We start from the raw sequence: 22147 nt of genomic DNA, 5'->3' as shown, positions 1-22147 counted from the left end.
GACGATGAAGATGGTTCCGAGCACGTTATCTATTATCTCAGCTGCAACCTCCTTGATACGGAGACTCGATACACTTATGTCGAGAAGCTCTCCTTGGAAATCGTTCACGCTGTTCAACGTTTCCATCATTATATATTGTTGCGAACGATGACAGTGATTTTCGATTGCAACCCGATGACATACATTTTGTCACGTCAGTTGCTGGGGGGAAAGTACTCAAAATGGATTGTTATCCTTCAAGAGTTCAATTTGGAGTTTATTACTACTAAGTCCAAGAATTCCCTTGTCTTCACTGAATTGATTTGCTCGTTACCGTCCACTACCACTCCCTCTCTATTAGATGATCGCATTCTGGATGATACCCTTTTCTTGATCATTACCCTCGATCCCTGGTATGGTGAGATTATTATCTACCTCCAGACATCCTCCTTCCATCCTGATTTGTCCAATGATGCTCAATGATGTATTTTCCATCATTCTCAGTCTTATTGCATTATTGGGGACACTTTGTACCATTTCAGCATTGATTCAGTTCTTTGTTGTTGTTTGACATTCGAGGAAGCTGAATGAGTCTTGAATGATTACCACTCTGGTGCTTGTGGTGGTCATATGTTTGGTTATGATACTGCCCAAAAGATCCTCCGTGCTAGTTATTTTTGACCCTCTATTTTCAAGGATTGCATTCTCGTTATTTGTTCTTGTCACGCGTGCCAAAGTTACCAATGAAAGATGCGTGCACCACCCTCCCCTTTGCACCCTATCATTACCGTACGCCCTTTTGCTAAATGGGGCATAGATTTTATGACCTGTAACCCTCGCTTGGCCGGGGGGCATGGATATATTATCGTTGCGGTCGATTATCTTACAAAATGGGCCAAGGCGATGCCTACGTTATCTAATGACGGTAAGAAAGTGGTTTAGTTCTTATTCAATCATGTAATTACTCGATTCGGAGTCCCTCAGGCTATTGTCACTGATCACGGTTCTCATTTTTGTGGTCATATGATGACTGAGTTAACAACCCAGTTAGGCTTGCGTCACGATAGCTCAATGCCTTATTATCCTCAGGCCAATGGCCAAGTTGAAGCCGTCAACAAGGTGTTGGTTACGATGCTTCAGTGTACCATTGGAATGCACAAGTCTAATTTGCATTTGATGTTGTTTTCTACCTCATGGGCCTACTTTACCTTAGTGAAGGATTCCACCAGATTCACACCGTTTCAACTCATTTATGGTCTGGAGGCTACCCTTCCAATTGAATGTGAGATACCTTCTCTCAAGATAGTTGTTGAATTACTGCCGAATACTACTCTAGTAGAAGAACGCCTTCTTTACTTAGAGCAGCTAGATGAGACCCATCGACTTGCCTCTTTAGTCATTGAAGCATAGAAGAAGAGAGTTAAAACTCACTTCGATAAAATTGTTACTCCTCATTCTTTCATTGAGGGAGATTTAGTCCTGCTGTATGATCAAGCAAATGAAATGCTGGGGTAGGAAAATTCGAACCGATGTGGCATGGGCCTTATATTGTGAAACGTGTTTTGTAGAAAGGAACCTATGAGCTAATTGACTACCAAGGAAATCCTCTAGATAAGCCCCGGAATGGGCTTTATCTTAAGAAATATTATGCATGAGTTTTCATGCATCTGCTGTGTACATACGTGTCTTTTTAGTCTGTGCATGTGTGGCTTGGTGTGTAGGCATTATTGCCGCTTATTGTGTGTTTTTACTTCGTGTGCAGATGTCTGGTACACCTTATATCGGTTTCGTTGATGGTGCCTGTTGCAGTACTCAGAATCTTTCCTCTGTGGCATGGGTGATCTATGATCCTCACGGTGAGTTAGTATACCTTCAAGGTGTTTGTCTAGGGTGTACCACAAAAAATGTCACTGACTATAGCGCTCTCATTGGATTATTGACCGAGGCTGTTAACCTCAATATTCATGCATTGATTTTGAATCTGGATTCTCAACTTGTTGTTCTTCAACTTAATGGGCGCTATTCCATCAGAAACCCTCAAATTTTAAGATTGTATTTGCGTGTTTTCTTACTAGAAAGACATTTTGATTTTATCACATATCAACACATTCGTAGAAGGTTAAACACGTTAACTGATGCATTGGCAAATCATGTATTAGATAAATATTTACGCAATTTATAATCAAACAAACATTACTTGCAAGTACTCAGACACAATAATAAAACATAGATATATATATATATATATATATATATATATATATATATATATATATATATATATATATATCGTGTGGCACACCGAGGTGCTCAAAAAATAATGTGTATGTCAAAAAATAATATACATGTTCAGATACATCCGAGACATATGTCTCTCAAAATAGCAGAAAAAGAAACCTAGGTGACTATTGTGGTGGGTTCTGCTCTCTGTAGCAAACCACGGCCTGAACTACTCGTCTAAGTAGTCTATGGACTCTGGGCGACACATCCACAGTATGTCTCTGGTACTGCTGCGGGACCTCCTCGAACCCTCTACAGTTTGGGATCCCCTCGGTCAAGCCCTCTAGGTTCTTGGCTATCTCCTCCTCTGCATCACTACCTGGGGGTGGCAAGGCAAGCTCTCTATTCTCCTCTCTCTGCATCATAGGAGTGAGACCCACCAGTCTCTCAGGTTCAAAGTTTGCAAAATTGAACACAAGTATTAAGACATATACATTTCAAATCCAGAAAACAATGAAAAACAAAAAGAACTGAAAAAGTGTGGCGGTTAACCAAGTGTTATACCTCTCTTGTCCCACTTCTCTCTAGGTGGGAGCAGCATATCAGGATCTCCTCTGAAGTCTATACTTGCATAGGGCCAGTCCTCGACGAATACCTACTGCTGATGCAACCACTCCATGTAGAGAGGTCCCCATGATACCGGCTTGCCGCCGGCTCCTCGTGGCATCACCAAGGCCCACCTAGTGATGCAGGTATGTCGTGGTCCCGACAATGGGACATCCATATCCTGTAGCTGAAGTAATGGTACCCACTCCAACATGAGCAGTACTAGGATGGACCCATATCCGAACTATTTGGTCTTCCCTCGATGACATTTAGTCAACTATCTCTTTATGTTTAGAGACACTGCTTCAGCCCAGTCATACATGGTCGGGTTTAGGCAATCTAAAGCCAACCTCAGTTGGGTTTTACTCACCTCGTGCTATGCCTGAGAGCCTACTGCTCTTGTGATTGTAAATAGTAGGACACGCAGTGGCAAGTCCTCCACTTTTGGGATCTGTAGTTTCCCACTGGTGAGTGATTTGCATGCCCTTGGGCACACTCATGCAATCGACATGTTGAGAGACTCTCTGGTGACCCATACACCGCCCATGTGGGGTCTCTCTCCTTGGTGAGATAAGCCTGTAAGGAAGTATATGTCGGTCAATTGCGGGTCAATTGCAACTCTTTCATCATCAGCGTCGTGAGTACATTCTTGCCACAAAAACACCATTTTTTCACCTTGCACATGCAAATGCTGTTGATTAGAATTGATTTGAGTTGTTTTTGTGGTCTAAAATGATGTAAAAAATGAAAATTTTATGTTCACTATGCCATTGCAGCTGTTTCTAAAACAGCTGCGATGGCCCGCTTTCACAGTTCATTATTTTTTGGATTGTCACAGGGGTACACGTGTTTCTTGCAATGATGTTGGATTTGGTGTGTGTAAAATCCCCGATCGTTGCAAACCCGAGAGGGACTTCTACGACCAGTGGGGTGCGGTTTTGGAACCAAAAGTCCACCAAAAGTTGACCAGAATCCATGCAACTAGACTTAAAAACAATCAAAATGCAGAGGCAATATCGATGTACTTACTTGGTGAAAGTATGGCGTGAAGTGGTTGATCACATGTGAGGAAATTGAGCTCCAAAGTTTGCACAGGTACATATTTGAAAAATTACCAAAGGTTGAAAATAAAAAGGCAATGTGAAAAATGTTTTTACCACAAGTCTTATATAAACGTTTTTTTCAATTTTAGGGTTTTTGGACTATAGGTTTTGGGGTTTTATATTTTTTTTATCTTTCCTTATGGTTTTAGGGTTTTTTGACCTAGTTTTTCGAACATTACCATGTGTATCTTTGTCGAATGGATCTTATGTTTGGTTTTTTGTCCATGAACATGGGTGAGTGATATATTTCCAGTCGATCTGTGCTTGGTATATACCGTAAAATTTTCCACGAGTTTTCTTTAAGCTCTTTTCCGACTCATAAAATATGAAAAGATTGCCGAGTTTTTCCCTTTTTGACTCGTTAAACGGAATAAAATGGTGGTCCGCTTTCATCTCTTTTCCAACCGTTTAAAAGCGAAAAGATGGCTGGGATTTTATCGTTTCAAGCTCATTTTTTGGATCTAAAATGTTGTGTCTCTGATCGCTTTTCTACTTTTTCGGATCAGAAGCACTAGTTATGAAAAGTACTCCTTGATTGAAATGGTCGAACGGTTCTCTCGAGTATTGTTTTCTACCTTTTTAGGCTTGAGAGACACAAACTTATGAAAAGGCCCCCCCTCGAGTTTTCTTTTCCATGTCTTTTTCAAACTCTCTAAAGATGAAAAGGACTCCTAGTTTTACCTATGTCGGACTCGTTAAACCCTGATGACATTGGATTCCTCACCATGATGAGACCCGACCTTCTCCTCCCTATGGATCGTTAAAATTTCACTAGGTTGGATTTGTCCAAAGGATGAACTTATACTACAAGCATATGCTATCCCCTTCAAGCTTGTTTTTCAAAAATAATTGGGGTACTCACCAGAAATGGTGGGGGAAAAATTTGGAAATCTTCATTGGTTTGGGATATCCTCTCATCATCATTGGCCTTCCGGGGTTTGGGTTATCATTTTGTCCTCATTCCATTTGATCCTTCTTGTCTTAGTTAGACCTCTGATCCTGTTACACAGTAATTTGTCACTGCCTTCACCCCAGTCCTTCTACTGTGTCATGTGTCCAGTAAAACATGCTCATATTGAACAAATGCTCTCTTATGTTGCCAATTGACCCTCTTTTCCGAATTTTTCTGCCTCGTCATGAGAATACACTTAATATACGCAACGGACCCATGTCATAAACAGTGTTGTCTCGACCCCGTCGCAGGAGTACACTTGTTTCTAGTGACAGTCAGATTTCATGCCCCAACGTGAGGCTATTAGCTATCTTTAGCAATGGTTGTTATGAATACATTGCTTCCTAGCGATGTCAGCGCTAAAGCTTAGTTAGTGACCAACGATGATCTATATTGGGTGAATTCTTTCCAACAGTCAGCCTTCTGGATGTCTCCGGACCTAGTTGTTGGGTCAGTTTGGGTCAGCCTTCCTCCTCTGGCATGTTAGTTTCATCTTTTGTGCTACTTTCCCTGAGGATAATCTCCCTCTCCCTCATTTCATGGAGACTCCTTCTCCTATAAAATCACAAACCATTGCTATCATATGCTATTTCTTTTGGTTGTACAGTGTTGATGCTACTTTTGAGTTTGGTAGATAGTTTTGGTGTGAGTGTGAAAAGTGTGGGATTGATTTATAGTTTGCAAGAAGGTGTGGGGTGCCCTTAACTTTGTGTTAAAGCTTGCGAATAAGAGAGAGAGAGATATTTCTATTTGGGAGACCCATCTTTGAGAGTGAATGCTTGAAGAAACACACTAGTTGGACCCTCTAAGAAGGTTTGCGACATTAAGACTTGGTTGTAAGCTTTGTTCTTGATTTATTATTAATACAATCAATGATGATTTCCTAGGTCTTGTATGTAATTTACTTGATAGCTCATGACTTCTTGACTTTATGAGTAAATAGCTCATTGTTGTTTCTCGGTTACGTGCTCTGTTGTTTCTTTGTGGTGTTTCAGGTTGATCACTCATTAAGGAGAAGGAAACGGAGGCTAGGGCAGTGCAATGGAACTTCATCAACCACCGGTTTGAGGTAGGCCTCCAAACAATGACTATTTAAGGGAAATAATTGTTGTTTTGTCCTTGCTATGTTTAGACCCACTCTAAGGCTAGAGGGGTTGCCTTTGTCTGTAGAGGGAACACTTTCCTTCTTCACAAGTTGGCGACCCCGCTAGGGAGTCCTTTGTATGCTTCTTCTCTTGTTTGCTCTTGTTTTGCTTTTGATTTGGTGTCTCTTGAATTTTGGGGATAAACTATCAGTTTTTTGGGTTAACTGGGTCAATCTGGGAAATACCTCTATTGTCTGTAGGATTGATTGGTTTTTTTTTGGGAGTTTCTTGTTCATTTGTCATTGTTTTTAAGATCGTTGTTGAAAATAGTTTAACAGTCACGTCAACGTCTCTTGGTGTCTATTGTAAAGTTCTGTGCGTCGCTGAATCCCGTCGTAGAATCACGATGACTCCTGAAATCGGCCTGTCGCAAAAGAGACGTGTACTCTCGCGACAACGTCACTCTTTTGCTACAGCTAGTGGCTGATCGTCCCTAGTTGCTGGTGTTATGCCCGTGACGATTCCTATAGAGTTGTTTTTTCAATTCTACCTCCTGAATCCACCAGTCCTGTTGATCGCTTGCTTTCTTTCTCTTCCTCAGTAGCTTGTTTTTGATTACTTATGGTTAAGGTACTCTTTCTTTGGTTTTATTGAATGAATCTTGCATTCTTGGCTGTGTGACCTAGTTTGTTCTTTCAAGTTCTTGAATTACTTGGCTTGGTTTCTTATTTTCCCAAGGTTCATTTGCAACCTTCTTGTCGATTTATTTAAGCCTTCTCCATTTCTTGTTTCTTTCTGGTTGATTTTTAGTGACAATTATTGGACCAATATTTGGTATTGATTCGATTTATTTTCACTACTGAACATAGATCACAATTGTTTGGATCGACCTATTTTCACACTTGCTTGTTTGTTTCTTTTAAATTCAAAACAATCAAAATCAAAAGACTGCATTCATTTAGTATACGAAAGTGAAAGTGTATTTGCATTTCAAGTTTGCATATTGGAAAGCAAATGATAAAATCCATCATCAGTAGTATCCATGCACTGTAGGGTTGATGTGTTTATGCATTGTGTCTCTTTTCTTATCTTGGTTTTCTTGGTTTGGGAATTATCTCTCTACCCTCCCGTAGGTAGGTGTTCATTGAAGTGAAAGATGTTTTACTCATTCTAGCTACATTATATGTTTTTGTATACATACGGTAAGGCATGGAAACTGAAACATAATCCAAGATCAAATCTAAAATGAACTGAATAAACCTAACAACACATTGGAACATAATGCACACTATTTAGAGGTCTAGGCTAGAGATGTGCTCTGACGTCGTTAAACCTAGTCACTATTGTTTTCACTCAAGGGTGGGTGATTCCTCCTTCTGTGACTCAATAGCGGTCTAGTACGGAATTGTGCTCCCAGTACCGTCGAGTATATGTTGGGATACCCCACTAGGTTATCATCCTATATCCCTAGGAAGCTGTGTCTGTCACCTTGCAAACCGTAACGCACCAAACATAGCATTAAGGAAGATTGGCTGCCGTACGGAAAGTCAATGGTTTTCATATGATCGCCAAGGTGTATATGCAGTTTTATGGGTTGTTTGGTAAACCTTTTGCCTAGTTCTCTAGAGTAGTCACTTTCGTTCCTTTTCGACTCCTTAAAAGAAAAGGTCCATCTGAGCACTTGTCCTTTCAAGCTCATTAAACCTCGAAAGAAATAGAGTCACCTTTTCATCCTTTTCTTGACTCTTGAAACATGAAAAGGTCAAGTTTTGTTCCCGTGTCATAAAATTACTGCCCAAGAAATATTCCTCGTAACAGTTCAAGTTCTTACTTGTGATAAGATTGTTTCTCAGGCTCGTTCTCGATGGCAACAGTCCCCGAGTTTACTGGTCAAGGTTTTCCCTAGATGGAAATCCTGGTCCGTTTCCTCCATTTGGAAATTCCGGTGCTCCGTATATGGCAACACTATCCTTGCCTGGGTTAACCATCGGGTTGCCCGTTTGGTTGTTTTCAACCTTAGTGGTCCTGAGTGTCATGACTCCTATTCCACTGTCTCCTTCGTTTAAACCACGACACGATGATTCTAAGGTTGAGTTTATGCCTTCTTCCCCTGTTTCTTCCTCCTCCTCTCCTCCTTCACCTAGTGAAAGTTCCACATCTAGTAACCAAGAGACTAAGAAGAAGAAGAAGAAGATAAAGAAGAAGAAGAAGTCCGATAATGTGAGGCCACCTGTGTAGCTATTGCTCCGAGTACATCTCAGGTCGGACCACCTTCTGCTCCTCCGCGGAAGATTAAGTTTCCTTGTAAATTGTGCAAGGGTGACCATCTTCTTCGTGATTGTCCTGGTATTCCTAGGATCTTAGAAGCATGGTCTCATTATCGGGCTTGTCCCTCATCATCCTCTAAAGCTCATGGTGATTCTACCCTATCAACTGGCAACGGTAAGAAGAAAGGGAAGATTCGATTCCCTTGTAGGTTATGTGAAGGCAACGATCCCCTTTACCTTGGTCCGCTCATGGATAAAGCTTCCACTGTTTTGGAAAGTCTTATAGCTTATTCACCCCAACTTCTCATTGGTTATCAGAGGCTCTCTTTAGACCCTCTCCCAGTTGACAAAGAGATTAACTTATATTCTTCTCTTGTCCACCCTTCTCTTCCTGAACCTAGCTGTGCTTAGCCTGTTCCTACGCAACCATTGGTCAAAAATAGTGTCGACTTGGGTTCACCACCTGTTGATCACTCTGCTTTGGAAGAGCATCATGCTCATGTTCTTCTCATCTCATCAGATTCTCTTGAGTCTGAAAATGACCCTCCTATCCCCGCTGATCAAGAGGGTCCTCCTTTAGTTCCTGTAGAGCAGGGGGGTAATCATATGATTCCCCCACCAAGTAGTTCAGTTGTTTCCTTCGATTAGAGTCATTTGACTTCATTCCGCCTTCCATCCCATGTGCCTTTCCATATTACAGTACATTCCTATGATAAGGTGGTACTTGGCACTATCTTGGATGAGGGTGCATCAGTTAGCCTCATGCCTTTCACTACTTGGAAAGCTTTGGGCTCCCCACAGCTTGTGCTAGTCATGCAAAATCTGTTGGCATTTGTCGGAGGAACCAGTCAAACTTTAGGGATCCTTTTGAAGTTCCCTATTACTTTGGGAGGAAAAACCGTCTATATCAACGTGATGGTTGTCCAAGGTGCTTTACATTTCTGTCTTCTCCTTGGCCGTGATTATATTTATGCCATGGGGGCCCTCGTCTCTTCACTTTTCTATGTGGCTTGTTTTCCACACAATGGAAGAATGGTGACCATAGATCAATTATCGTTCTTTAGTCCCCCGGTGCCTCCTACGCAGCTGTCATTCCCTCTTGGTTCTTGCTCACAAGAAGTACCTTCTTTGCCACATGTCAATTATGTGGCCACCTGTTCCATCTCTGCCTCTTCCGATGATCATGCAGATGGTCTCATACATCATGTACTCAGGGCATTGGAACTTGATTTCTCATTTGTGCCTCATGATATGTGTTCCTCCCAGAGCATAGTTCTTCCATCCCGTGAATATCTCTTGGGAGCCATGTTCTCATATGGCCCATGAACAGAGTTGCGAGGATAGTTTGTTGCTGTGTCAACCTCATTAAAAAATGAAACAAGGAGTTTTGAGGAAAGTTCTTGATCTTATGTCAACCTCGTTAAAAAATGAAAAAAGGGTTATGAGGATAGTTCTTTTACTGTGTCAACCTCATTAAAAAAATGAAACACCTCCCTTTCCAAATCAAGTCTTTGATTAAGATCTCGTAAAATCCAAGTCGAGTCTTTCCAAGATCTCGAAAGTGAACCTTCATTCCATCCACCTCATTGAATGCAATGAAGCTTGGGGGGCATGTACCTCAACTTACGTCATTATGCTCGGGGCATGCGAAATTATAACAAGCATAGTTTTTTGTTTCAAGCTCGTGTAAACATGAAACTGAATCCAAGCAAAGTTCTCCATGGTTCAAGCTTGTGTAAAAATGAACCCATATCTGATTTACATCTTGTGATTGCCATTTTTGTCCGCTAAATTCTGCTAGATGAGCCTTGGTTGTTTCATTCCATCGCCACCATCTCTTTGGCCGATCACATGCTTTCACTTGGTTGTTTTTCCTTTCCTGAGGAACCGCAATGATGAGTGGTTTTATTAGCCAGCCTCTTGACCATTATGTGTTTTGAGCAGTTCCACCATTGTGGGAACCAGTTGCTACCCTTTATACCATTTGTTCCTTTAGGACGAGTCACCTTTAAGCTATTTTCTAACTCGTAAAATATGAAAAGGTTGCCAAGCTTTACTTTTTGACTCATTAAACGGACTTAAAAAGGCGATCCACTTTAAGCTCTTTTTCGACTGTATAAATGGGAAAAGATGGCTGGGCTTTTGTCGTTTCAAGTTCGATACTAGTTACGAAACAACGTGTCCTCGATCGATTTTTTACTTTTTTGTATCGGGGCCACTAAATATGAAAAGTACTCCTTGATCATAATGGTCAAGTGGTTCTCTAGAGTATTATTTTATACTTTTTCGGGCTCGAGGGACACAAATTTACGAAAAAGGACCCCCTGGAGTTTTCTTTTCTGTGTCTTTTTCAAACTCTCTTAACATGGAAAGGACTCCGAGCTTTCCCTATGTCGAACTCATTAAACCCTGACCACATTGGACTTGTCACCATGATTAGACTCAAGATTCTCCTCCGTAGGGCTTGTTAAACTATCATTAGGTTGGATTCGTCGAAAATATGAACTTATATTACAAGCATATGCTATCCCCTTCAAGATTGTTTTAAAAAATAATTGGGGTACTTGCCAGCAATGGTGGGGGAAAATTTGGAAGTCATCATTGGTTACCTGTGGCAGCTAGTTACTCTTGAACATCACACTTTTGCTTTTTGTCAGGTTGGGATATCCATGCATTGTCATTTGGCCTTCTGGTGTTTTGGGTTGCCATTTAGCCTCATTCCATCTGATCCATGTTGTCTCCATCAAGCCTCTAATCCCTTAGTACCTGAATGCTGCCACACTCCAGAGTCGTGTCGCCGACATGTTCAAGAATATAATCCTTCTATAGTTCACATCCTTACCTCCTCCTCTGATACTCTGCTTCACCATCTACCACTTATTCCTTATCTCATGTCGTTGATGGGGGAAACATTATGGCCCTCTTGCGACAGATCGTCTCCTGTCGATGCCAGCTCATTATCCAGGAGATTGATCTAGAGATCCCTTTTGGTACCTTGGAACTTGCATGACTGACGGTCGACTTTCATCATTGGTCATCGATTGGGTGATTCCACAAGTGTTCAACTTCATCTCATTCTTCATGCTTCGTGGATTGTACTGGACAGTACCTTGAGATCCATTGGCATTATTGGTGGTTTTTCTCACGCTTGTTAGCGGTTTCCATCATTGACTCATAATCAAGCGACTTTCTATCATGCTTGACTTCAGCACATTTGTTCACATTCTAGAATTTGTACTATGATCGGTTGGGTTTCAAGATCATGAAATAAGATTACATATGTTCGAGTTGTGTGGATTGGTTCGTCATTACATACATGACTCTTGATGGATGGCTATGACCATACCTGAGTCTTCATGGATGGATGTGACCATACCTTTGTCATTACACATGGTCTTATCAACTGGGTGGCTGCATCCATACCACAGACCAAGTTTTATATGTCTTTTGGATGGTTGTGCCCATGCCTAGACTACATGTATTTCACTATCAGAGATATCAATTGAACTTGTACCTGTAGGTTCTTCTAGGTGGTATTCTTGTTACACAACAATTTGTCACCGTCCCTTTTACCCCTCACCCATACACTGGAGGACTCATTCCGGGACCTGTGAGAAGTGACATGACCTAAAACCACTTGCATCATATTCCTCTAAGTATGAGCTTCATTTGCCCTGAAGACATCTCCTGCAAAATCTCCATGAAAACAACTCTTTTTTCATTAGCGCGGGTCCAGAGTTCACTGCTCGCGCCAATGAGGGAAATCCTCTAAAAAGGGTGCGCTATTGGCGCTCTGTCCCAGAGTCGCACTCGCGCCAACCGAATTGAGTAAAGTTTTCAACCACCAAACTCCCGAAGGTTCTCTTCAACCCATTCACCAATTGAATCTATGTTGAGCTAGGATGGTTTGGCTTCGAATCTCCATAGAAGGGAAAGTGGTTTGGCACCTTTCATGGAAGTTTCCAAGTGATAAAGCCAATCCCATGAATAATGTGGTTGATCCTATCTCTTCCTTCTCTATCTATAAAAGCTTGCCTCTATGCCTTGAGCAAGCTAGTTACAATAATTCTGGTCCTAGCATAGTGATAGAGAGTTTGAAGCTGCAAGAAGCCTTCTTTGCACCCATAAGGCCAAATCTAAGTAAGGAGATTCTTGTCACCCAAAGAGAGAGAGGCTTGTCCCTCATCCCAACAAGCTTTGCAAGACTTGTGTAGCTGATCACCCAGCGAAAGGAGGATTTGACGTCAGAACAATGGTTGCATTCTTCTTTGTTACTTATTAATAATAGATGACTATCATTATGGTTCCACTCTCATTGTTTCATGTTTGATGTTGAGTTATATCTTTTCTAACTGATATATAATTGCATCTACTAGATTTTATGCTTGTTTTCGTGTTGTTCTTTGCATGTGCAGGTGTCCAATCACGGAGATCGTGGGGATCGTAACCGACCAAGGCAAAGGAACGAGGGCGACATCTCTTCTACGAACACTAGCGTTGGAATCCAAGTAGGTTCTCACCATCTACTTTGTATTTGCAATTAGGAACTTGCGTGATAGCACTGTGTGATTGTTGCCAGACCCGGTATGGGCTAGTAGGGATCGTCTCTGTCCGCAGAGAGGATTTACCTCCAGAACAATTTGGCGACTCCACTAGGGAAATCTTGTTGTTTGATTTGTAAACTTTAGACGGAGCCTGAAGTATGGCCAGGTAGCCTTCGAAAAGCTATTGCTTTGCATTAGCGAAGTAGATCAATGGCACTTCAGTCAATCTCCGGTTTGGTTTACGGACTAAACAACTTGGAGTTTGTCTTGTCTCTTTGGTTTTTCTTGCTTTGATTGCTTAGATAGATTTTTGGGTTGGATTTCTTGCTGTTTATTGCTTCCTGGTTTGCCTAGATACTGTCTTCAATCCTTGAGTCGCTTGCTTTTGTTTTTGACTTAGCCAACTTGATTAGTGCGCCTTTTAGCCTTACAGTCGCACCAATTGGTGCAAGTTGCTCAAAGACAACCCGCGCCAATCCTATAAAAGCGCGAGTTGCAGCCTGACAGTTGCGCCAGGCCTGTCAACTTTTTAGTTTGCTTGTCCTTAAGCCCTCTGAGCTTGGATTTTGTGTCTTACTGTGTCTTTTTCAATTATTGGAGTGTATTTGATCCTGGTTTGACTGGTTTTAGACCTTCATCCTTCGGGTGTTTGCCTTTTTCTATCGATTACACTTTTTAGCCCTAGGGCATCTAGTGGCTTGGTGCATCGAGCCTTCTGTAGGAGTCTTAGGTTCTTTGATTGTCCAGTCTACTTTGTGATTACTTTTGTGTTTGCTCGGTAGTTGTTAAAGCTTTTTCCAAGTGATTTGTTTCTTTTTCTCTTGGTTTTCACTTGGCTTCGTTTGGGCTTAGATCACATAGCTCATAGAGGTCTTTGTGTTTCCTTCTTGGTTTGAAGGACTGTTTTGGTGTTTTTGGGATTCGATTGTGTTCTCATTGAGAGAAATTGATCTTTTTCTCGGTGTTACTATCTCTCAAAATTTGTTTAGTGCACTTTGCCATTGGAAAAGAAAAACGAATAATCTCTTTTGTGTTGCATTAGTTAATTGAAATTAGAAGCTTTTCATTGATTAAGTGATTTAAAACAAATAAAAGTTTCGTTTATTTGTCATCAGCTGCATTAGAGTGCTTCTTTATTGTGGTCATTTTGTTTGAAAAATTCTCAACTCTCTCGTAATTAGTATTCATCGAGCGAAATGATATTCTTTGGCATATAGCTTCCATTTAGGGAATTGTGAGAGATCACATACGGTAGGACCTGGAAATCAAAACTTAACTAAAGATCAACCATAAAATGAACTGAATGAACTTAAAAATGCATTGGAACATAACGCTCACCAATTAGAGGTCTAGGCTAGAGACGTGCTCCGGCGTCGTTAAACCTAGTCACTATTGTTTCACACTACGGTTGGGTGATTCCTCCTTTTGTGACTCGATAGTGGTCTAGCACGGACTTGAGCTCCCATGTACCATCGCGTATATAGGGGAGACCCCACTAGGTTATCATCCTTTATCCACAGGAAGCCGTGTCTGCCGCCTTACAAGCGGTAACGCACCGAACACAGCATTCAGGAAGATTGACTGCCATACGGGAAGTCCTTGGTTTTCATATGACTGCCAAGGTGTATATGTAGTTTTATGGATTTGTTTGGTAAACCATTTGCCTAGTCTCTCCAGAGTAGTCACTTTTGATCCTTTTCAGACTCCTTAAAAGAAAAATCTCACTTGAGTAGTTTGCCACTTCGGGCTCACAAAACATTCGAAGGCGACTAGAGTCACCTTTTTGTCCTTTTCTCGACTCTTAAAACATGAAAAGGTCAAGTTGTGTCCTTGCGTCTTAAAATTTATTTGGCCACGATAAACATTACCTGGTTAGATCTTGTGTGCGTTAGTTTGAGTAGGGTCCTTTATCGTTAGATTCCCTTAGGTCTTGTTTGAAGTTTGTCATCCTGGCTGAACCGTCGACTCCCGTTCCAAGTGATCAAGGGTCTCCATCTTCCGTTGCTCCTGAGGTACCGGTTGTAAGTGATACTCTTCCTGTCATCCCGAGTATCCAACCGATCAACTCTCGCGCTCCGGACGATGAAGGTTACGAAATTCATTGGAACCCCATCTGGGAGCCTAACGAGGACGATATTCCGTTTACCCCCCCAGTGTTTCGTCTCCAATGTCTACCTCTCACATGGATGAGACATCTCCTAGAGTGAGTGAGACAACTATTTTGTCGAATATCGACACTCCCATCCCAACTACTTCTCCACTCCCCCCATGCTATCAATCATTGAGGGATAGAGTAAGTGCCAGGATCCCCGCTTCGACCATGTGGGATCCCCATATCACTCCCACCACGGGAGCTTTTGTTTCACATGTGTTCCTCTACACCGGTTACTTCAATTCCGACAAATCCAACTGTTTGTGTAGCGCATTCAACTCCAGTTGTTAGTGCCGTAACAGCGTCTTCAGCCTTGAACACTGGTGCTGGTCCCCCTCACGGTCAAGTGAGTAATGGTCAGCCGGCACTCTCGCCTAGAGTTGTCCACCCTGCACAAAGTGCTCCACCCTCTTCTGGTCCTGTTTCAGGAGGGGGGCCATATGATGCCTATGGACAAGCTATTTAGGATCAGAACGCGCAAGGTCCACTCTTTTATTACCATTCTACTGGTCAATACCTTCAACTTTCTCAACCCTTGCCTACTCAACCTTTCGTTGAGGTTTCGGTACCGTTATCCATTGCTTGGGACCCTAGTACTCACTCTTTTCATGGAGGCCAAGCAATGCCTGCACAGCTTCAAGGACCGCCTAACCAAGGCCAGCCACCTTATGTGCAAGCCCCCCAAGGGCAGCCATATTATGGCCAGTCTTACCCATGACAATCTGGGGGCCCACAAGGACAACCCTATCAGGGACAACCTTTGGCCGCTGGTGGTCCATCGTTTACCTATCTGAGTCAACCTTCTGGTTATCTGCGGCAACCTGGTACCCAGCAAGGTTACCTGTCTGGACAACCAGGACAACCTTACATCCAACAAGGCCAACCTGGTCTCCAGTAGGGTTATCCCTCTGGACAAGCTAGACAAACTTATATTCCACAATGTCAACCGGCAGTACAACAGGGGTATCCTTCTGGGCAAGGGGGGTAGCCTTACATACAATAGGGCCAACCCACTGCTCAGCCTGGTCATCCTTCTGGGCAAGCGGGTCAGCTTTCTATGCAGCAAGGCCAACCCACTACCCAGCTTAGTCATCCTTCTGGACAGGCTGGCCAACCTCAAGGTCAACTGGCTGTCCAGCCCGCTCAACCATCTGTTCCGCAAGGACAATCCCTGGTTGCTCAAGGACAACCTGGTACCCAGCAAGCACATTCTTCTGGGCAAACAGGTCAATCCCAAACCCAACCAGGCCAACCTTCCGGCCAGATGGTCCAAGCTCAACTCGTTCAAGGACATCCTTCTGGGCCCCAGACTCAAATTGGTTATCAAATGCAAGGTGGGCCACAACCCCAACCTTCTTACCAAGCGCAATCTTCTTATCAGGCTCAGTATGGAGCTCAGCAAACGTATGGCTACCAGCAACCCCAGGGACAAATTCAGTTTACCCCTTATCAAAATTATCAACAGATGCAGGTCACTCCTTAACAGAATTATCAACAACAATATGTTGCACCTGCAGGTCAAGTTGCTAATCCATGGGGTGCTGGGGGGCAGACCCAGGGTCAACTGTCTGCATATGGACAGAATTCGTATGGACAGAACTCCTATGGACAAAATCCCTATGGGCAGAACCCTTATGGGCCAGGCCCATCCAGACAAAGTCCGTGGGGGCAACTACCACCTGGTTGGAACCTTGGTACTAACTCTCTTCCACAGCCACAAATGTCCTTTAATCCTCAGTTGCCCTTCTTAACGACGTTGGAATTTCCAGATGTGTCCAAGTTGACAAATGATCCCATTCTTCATAATCCATATTGGCCACCAGTTCCAACTAAGTTACCCAGTGATTGCCCGAAATTCGATGGCAAAGCTGGTGAGGACCCTCAAGCCCATGTCATGACCTATCACCTTTGGTGCTCATCCAACTCATGGCTTGATGACTCTATCCGGCTCCGCCTCTTCCAAAGGACTCTCACCGGCTCGGCCGCTAAGTGGTATATTGAGTTGAATCACGGAACATTTCAAGAGTTCAACTCGCTGGCTATGGCATTCCTAACTCATTTTTAGTTACCCATTCGGTATGAGACAGGGACGCATCTCCTTACGTCTCTCAAACAGGACACGGTGTTATAGACATTTTTGTGCCTTACAGCATTGAGCATGAAATGTCCATAATCTAAGGGATCCAAAGTCCCTAAACATGTTTTTCCTACCCCTAGAGGAACAAGGCTAACAAACCACAGCAATTCACAGAAGTTCTCCACCTGAAACTGCTCAGAAACAAGTCAATTCAGGATCATTTCAGTGGCTACACTAGCTGTTTGCGCTGAATGTCAAAGCCAACATTGGCTACCTGCGTTGAATGTCAACTGGAACAAAGGCTACCTGCACTGAACGAGAGTGGACAAGTGGCAGGCTCATTTCTCAAGGTGTCAAAACCCAGGAAGCTTCCAAAATGACACTTGCCTCAGGGAATTCGACTGGTGATGAGTAAGAGGTTCCAAATCGCCAAGTGGAAGCAAGAACCTCCAAGTGGACTCAAGAACTGACAGAGGGAGAGGACACTAGTCAGATCTCAAGCTGACTCCTCTCTCCAAACATCTATATATGGATCTCTCCTCCATGAGATCTAGAGGCTGGAATTTTGTTATTGCAAAGAATTGCTGTTGGTTTGAGACTAGAATCATTGGGTTCTTAATGCTTTGAAGGGGCAAAAGAGAGGAATTCCGTTTGCTGGGAAGGAGATGCTGGATTGGAGCCCTCTGGGTTGTATCTCTTCCTGAACCTTGTTATTCATCAATAAAGCTATCTTGGTTTCTCCTATATGCTGATGTATTTTGATGTATGAATGTATTAGTGTATTTGGTTTATTTCTAATCCTAAACTAGTTATGAATGTGAACATCTGTCTTTGTGTAGTGTTCTTCTCTTGTCTCAAGTAGTTGTTCTCTTGTCGCAAGTAGCTGTTCTCTTGTGATCTTGCAGGAAGTGGAAGCTGGATAAGCAAGAAGATAAGCAGCTGTGAACACTCAAAGGGAAGAGAGACCGGATCGAGGGACAAACGGAAGACACCGGTAAGTCTATTGATCTCTCTTCTTTCACATTTCATAAAGGAAGAAACTAGAATAGCTGTACTCGTTTGTTGCTAAGGCACTGTCACACCTTAGGTGGATAGGATCGTCCTGCATAGGCATTTTTCCCCACAACAAATTGGCGACTCCACTGGGGAGATTTGTTTAGTCATTTTATTTGTGTTTCTATCATTGTTTGCATCATAGACTTGACAGCAACAATCGAATTGCATCTTTCCCGGATGCAAAGTAGAAAGTTGCTGCTTTGATCCAATTGCTGGACTTGTCTATGATCTGAAAAATGGATTCAAAAATGATTTGATGATCCTTGTGATAGATCTTAGTAGCCCTTCAAAGCATCCCTTTGATTACACCTTGCTTGTTGCTTTTATTTGGCCTAAAACAGTGAATTAAATAACAATCTGTGACCCAGAACCTGAGGGAAACGAGAGTTTCTCCTTCAGCGCAGACCCAGTGAAGGGATTCTGCATTTCAACGCAGGTCCCGTGAAGGATACCTGCGCTGAATGTCAAAACCCCTGTGTTGAACCTGCGCTGAACCAATTTTCTCTTGTGCAGCTGGGGTTCTCTGCTCTATTTTGCCTTGTTTTGATCTCTGATTTTTGCAGCCTGTAACCAGCATAGGTACCAGTCTAATAACCCCTTTTCTTTGCTTACATTCCGCCTCCTTTTGTACAAAATGTCTGTGAGTGTTTTTATGTGTTTGTGGCATCATTTACAGTTTTCCTTTGCATGAGTGAAATAGTCATCCTGTAGCCTTTGATTCAGATCTATTGATTGTGATCTTAGAAGAGAGTTCATTGGTTGTTTGCCGATTGATTATACATTTACTTTTGCTTATTGGTTTGAATTTGTCTCTTTTAAGTGTCGAATCAAGTCTTTATTTCGAAAATCGTTAAGTGTTGTAATCTCTTCTATCTTCTCTGATTTCGAAAAAGTGAACTTGTTTGTATTGATCATTTAAAAGAAAATTCAAAGTTGTACAAAAAGCTTTCTTTGTAGGCATCAATACTAAGAAAGCGGAAAACAAACACCTGCATTGTGCATTTTCATTTGATAGTTTGCATGTTGGATTTAGGAAAAGTGCATTAGAGTGTGCTGATTGCTCTTTGAGAAAAGATGGTGTCTTTCTTTTCCCTTAGTAGCTAGGATTTTCAAAGTTGAAAAGATATAAAGCTTGCTTATCATCTTTAGACTGCATTTAGGAATTTGTATCACACATCTCGTGGTGAACCTTGAAAGGCAAACTTTAAAAAGATCAACATAAAATAAATTGAATGAACTTAACAACGCTTTGCAACATAACGCACAACATAGAGGTCTAGGCTAGAGACGTGTTCCGGCGTCGTTAAGCCTGGTGACTGTCGATCTCGTGGATGGTGGGTGATTCCTCCTGAGGGACGATAGCACCAGTACGGATTATGCTCCCACGTACCGTCGCGTATATATTGGGAGACCCCTATAGGCATAAAACCTTTATCCTTAGGAAGCCGTGTCGGTCGCCCTACTGATCGCAATGCACTGAACACAGCATTCAGGAAGATTGACCGCCCGTACCCTAAAAAGTATTCTGCGGTTTTGCGAAAAGTTTGGCACACCCTCTGCCTAGAACTCCTGAGCAGTTCCTTTTGGCCTTTTTCAGACTCTATAACAGAAAAAGTCCATCCGAGCATTTGTCACTTCGGGCTCGTTAAAACATCGAAGGAGACTAGAGTCATATTTAGCTTTTTCTCGACTCTTTAAAACTGAAAAAGCAAGTTGTGTCTAAGCGTCGTTAAACATTTATTTTAAACGGAACAATCACCCTTTAATTCCTGCGTTGATCTTTAGGTTGAAAGATGGAGCACACCAACCAAGGAATTCGCCTTGGTGGAAATCCTAGTCCCTTCTCCTCTTGGGGAGATGTTGGTGCACCCCACATGGCCACATTGTCGCTTCCAGGACTGACAATTGGCCTGCGAGTTTGGCTCTTTTCAACCAATGTCGTTCAGAACACCACCATTCCTGAACAGTCGAGTCAATAGTTAGACCAGACCAGAGTTGCCAACCAGCCTTCTACTTCATCTAACTCTTCCTCTCCTCCTTCCTCTTCGCTTGACGGAACTGGTAAAACCAAAAACCAGGTTCCTAAGGAGAAGAAGGAAAAGAAGAAGAAAGAGAAGAAGAAGAAGGAGCCAAAGGCGACTGGGGGCAAACAAGTGTCGTCCGACAAAAATCCACACACAGCACTGACCAGGCCTAAATCGCCATGCGTCATATGCAAGGGAGACCATTTCCACAGAGATTGTCCCTGTATCCCTCGAATACTAAGGGACTGGTCTCCCCGTTTGCACAATTCGGTAGCATCAACCTCTGATAGCCATGTTGACTGCTCACCGTCGACTAGTGATCTAGTGAAGTCCCAGGACAGAGAGGGAAAGCTAGATTTCCCTGCAAACTGTGTGAAGGCGATCACGCCATCCACCGTTGTCCCTTCTTAGACGAGGCTAAAAGAGTTCTGGAAGATCGCCCGATTTTACGAGCGCAACTTCCTCCTGGATATCAAAAAATCCTGCCAAGTCCTTCACTAGTTGAGAACCCGGCTGGCCCGCCTAGGTGGTCAGCCGAAGCACCTATCGTTGAAGATGAACCGTCTGGATTCATGCCTGACGAAAGTCAAAAGGTTGATACGGCAGTCTACCCGGTTTTGCCTTCAGAGGCTCTATCTTTGAATGATACCATCACAGAGGAGAATAAAGACGACACCGTCCAAATTCTCTTCATCAACACTGACTATGATGAACAAGGGGGCAATGCCCCCATTCCTTTATCGCAGGAAGGAAGTTCGTCAGAGCGATATCCGGCCGTTTATTCGGTCCCACCACCAAGCAACCTGGTTGTGTCCTTTGACTGGAACCAACTAGGCAGACCCCAATTGCCAGCAAGCATACCGTTCAGAATTATTGTTCAAATATACATAATGGTAATGGCTGGCACTATCATTGATGAGGGGGCATCTGTGAGTATCCTTTCCTCTATTGCTTGGAAAGAACTTGGTTTGCCAGCGCTTTTACCTGAGATGAGAAATCTATCAGGTTTTGATAAAGGAACCAGTCGACCTTTAGGGATCCTCCCCAATGTGCCCATAACATTGAAAGGGAAGACCGTTCAAATGAACGTGATGGTCGTTCAAGGACCCTTGGATTATAACCTACTCCTTGGACGAGACTATATATATTGCATGGGAGCTATAGTCTCCTCACTCTTTAGAGTAATGTGTTTTCTGCATGAAGGAAGAGTGGTCAAGCTCGTGGACCAACTTTCATTTCCCGGATCACGCATCGCAAATAGTCATGTACCATCCCTAAATGGTCTATTCACGCAAGAAGTGTCTCAACCCACGGTCTGTCCTCCTGATGAGCGCGAGTAATCCGGGAGGATATGACTGGAACCCAGGGGGCATGCGTCCTGGTCTGCTTCGGCAGGGAAACTTTGGGTATAGAGTAGGTTTCCGCGGGAGAATATGACTAGTCTGTACCCCGTCCGTAGAGGAAGAGGGGTTATTCTAGAATAAGATTCTTTTGTCAAAGTTATGTAAGTTGGCGGGCATCGTCACTCACCTCTGTCTATTTCGGTAGACATTGCCGAGGAAGTGTCTTGTTTGAAAGATTAACGAGACAATCTTTGGGTAACCTGAAAGAGGTAAGACTCTCTCTTTAAAACAATTTGTTTTGAAGGAAGAGAAGTAGACGTAACCTTTAAATCGTACTTCATACCTGGGGGCATGCAAACCTTTTGGAGTGCAAGCAAAGAGTGGTTATTTATCTGTTTTTTGGGTTAGCCGTTTCCTAACTTGCATAAAGAAAGGATGCGGGGCATAGCTTTGGTAAGGCGCAAGCTCCATAAAAAATGGAATCTTACATGAGACATTCTTATCATATGACTGGGTATTCGAGCAGTTTTAGCACACAGTTCATTCTCGTTAAAAAATAAACGCAAGATCCGAGCAGTTTTAGCACATAGTTCATGCTCGTTAAAAAATTAAACATAAGTTTGAGCAAATGTTTCCACCCGCGTTTAAGCTCGTTAAAAAATGAACTATCTCGGTAAATAACCACTGTGAATATAATATCATCAGCCGTTAAAGCCTTGGTCGTGTTTGCACCGTCACC

Source organism: Pinus tabuliformis, chromosome X, assembly GCF_031772625.1.
Source record: "Pinus tabuliformis cultivar Carrire ecotype Pingquan chromosome X, CPIR1, whole genome shotgun sequence".
In the NCBI taxonomy this organism is placed as follows: domain Eukaryota; kingdom Viridiplantae; phylum Streptophyta; class Pinopsida; order Pinales; family Pinaceae; genus Pinus; species Pinus tabuliformis.
This window is presented reverse-complemented; position numbering follows the sequence as displayed.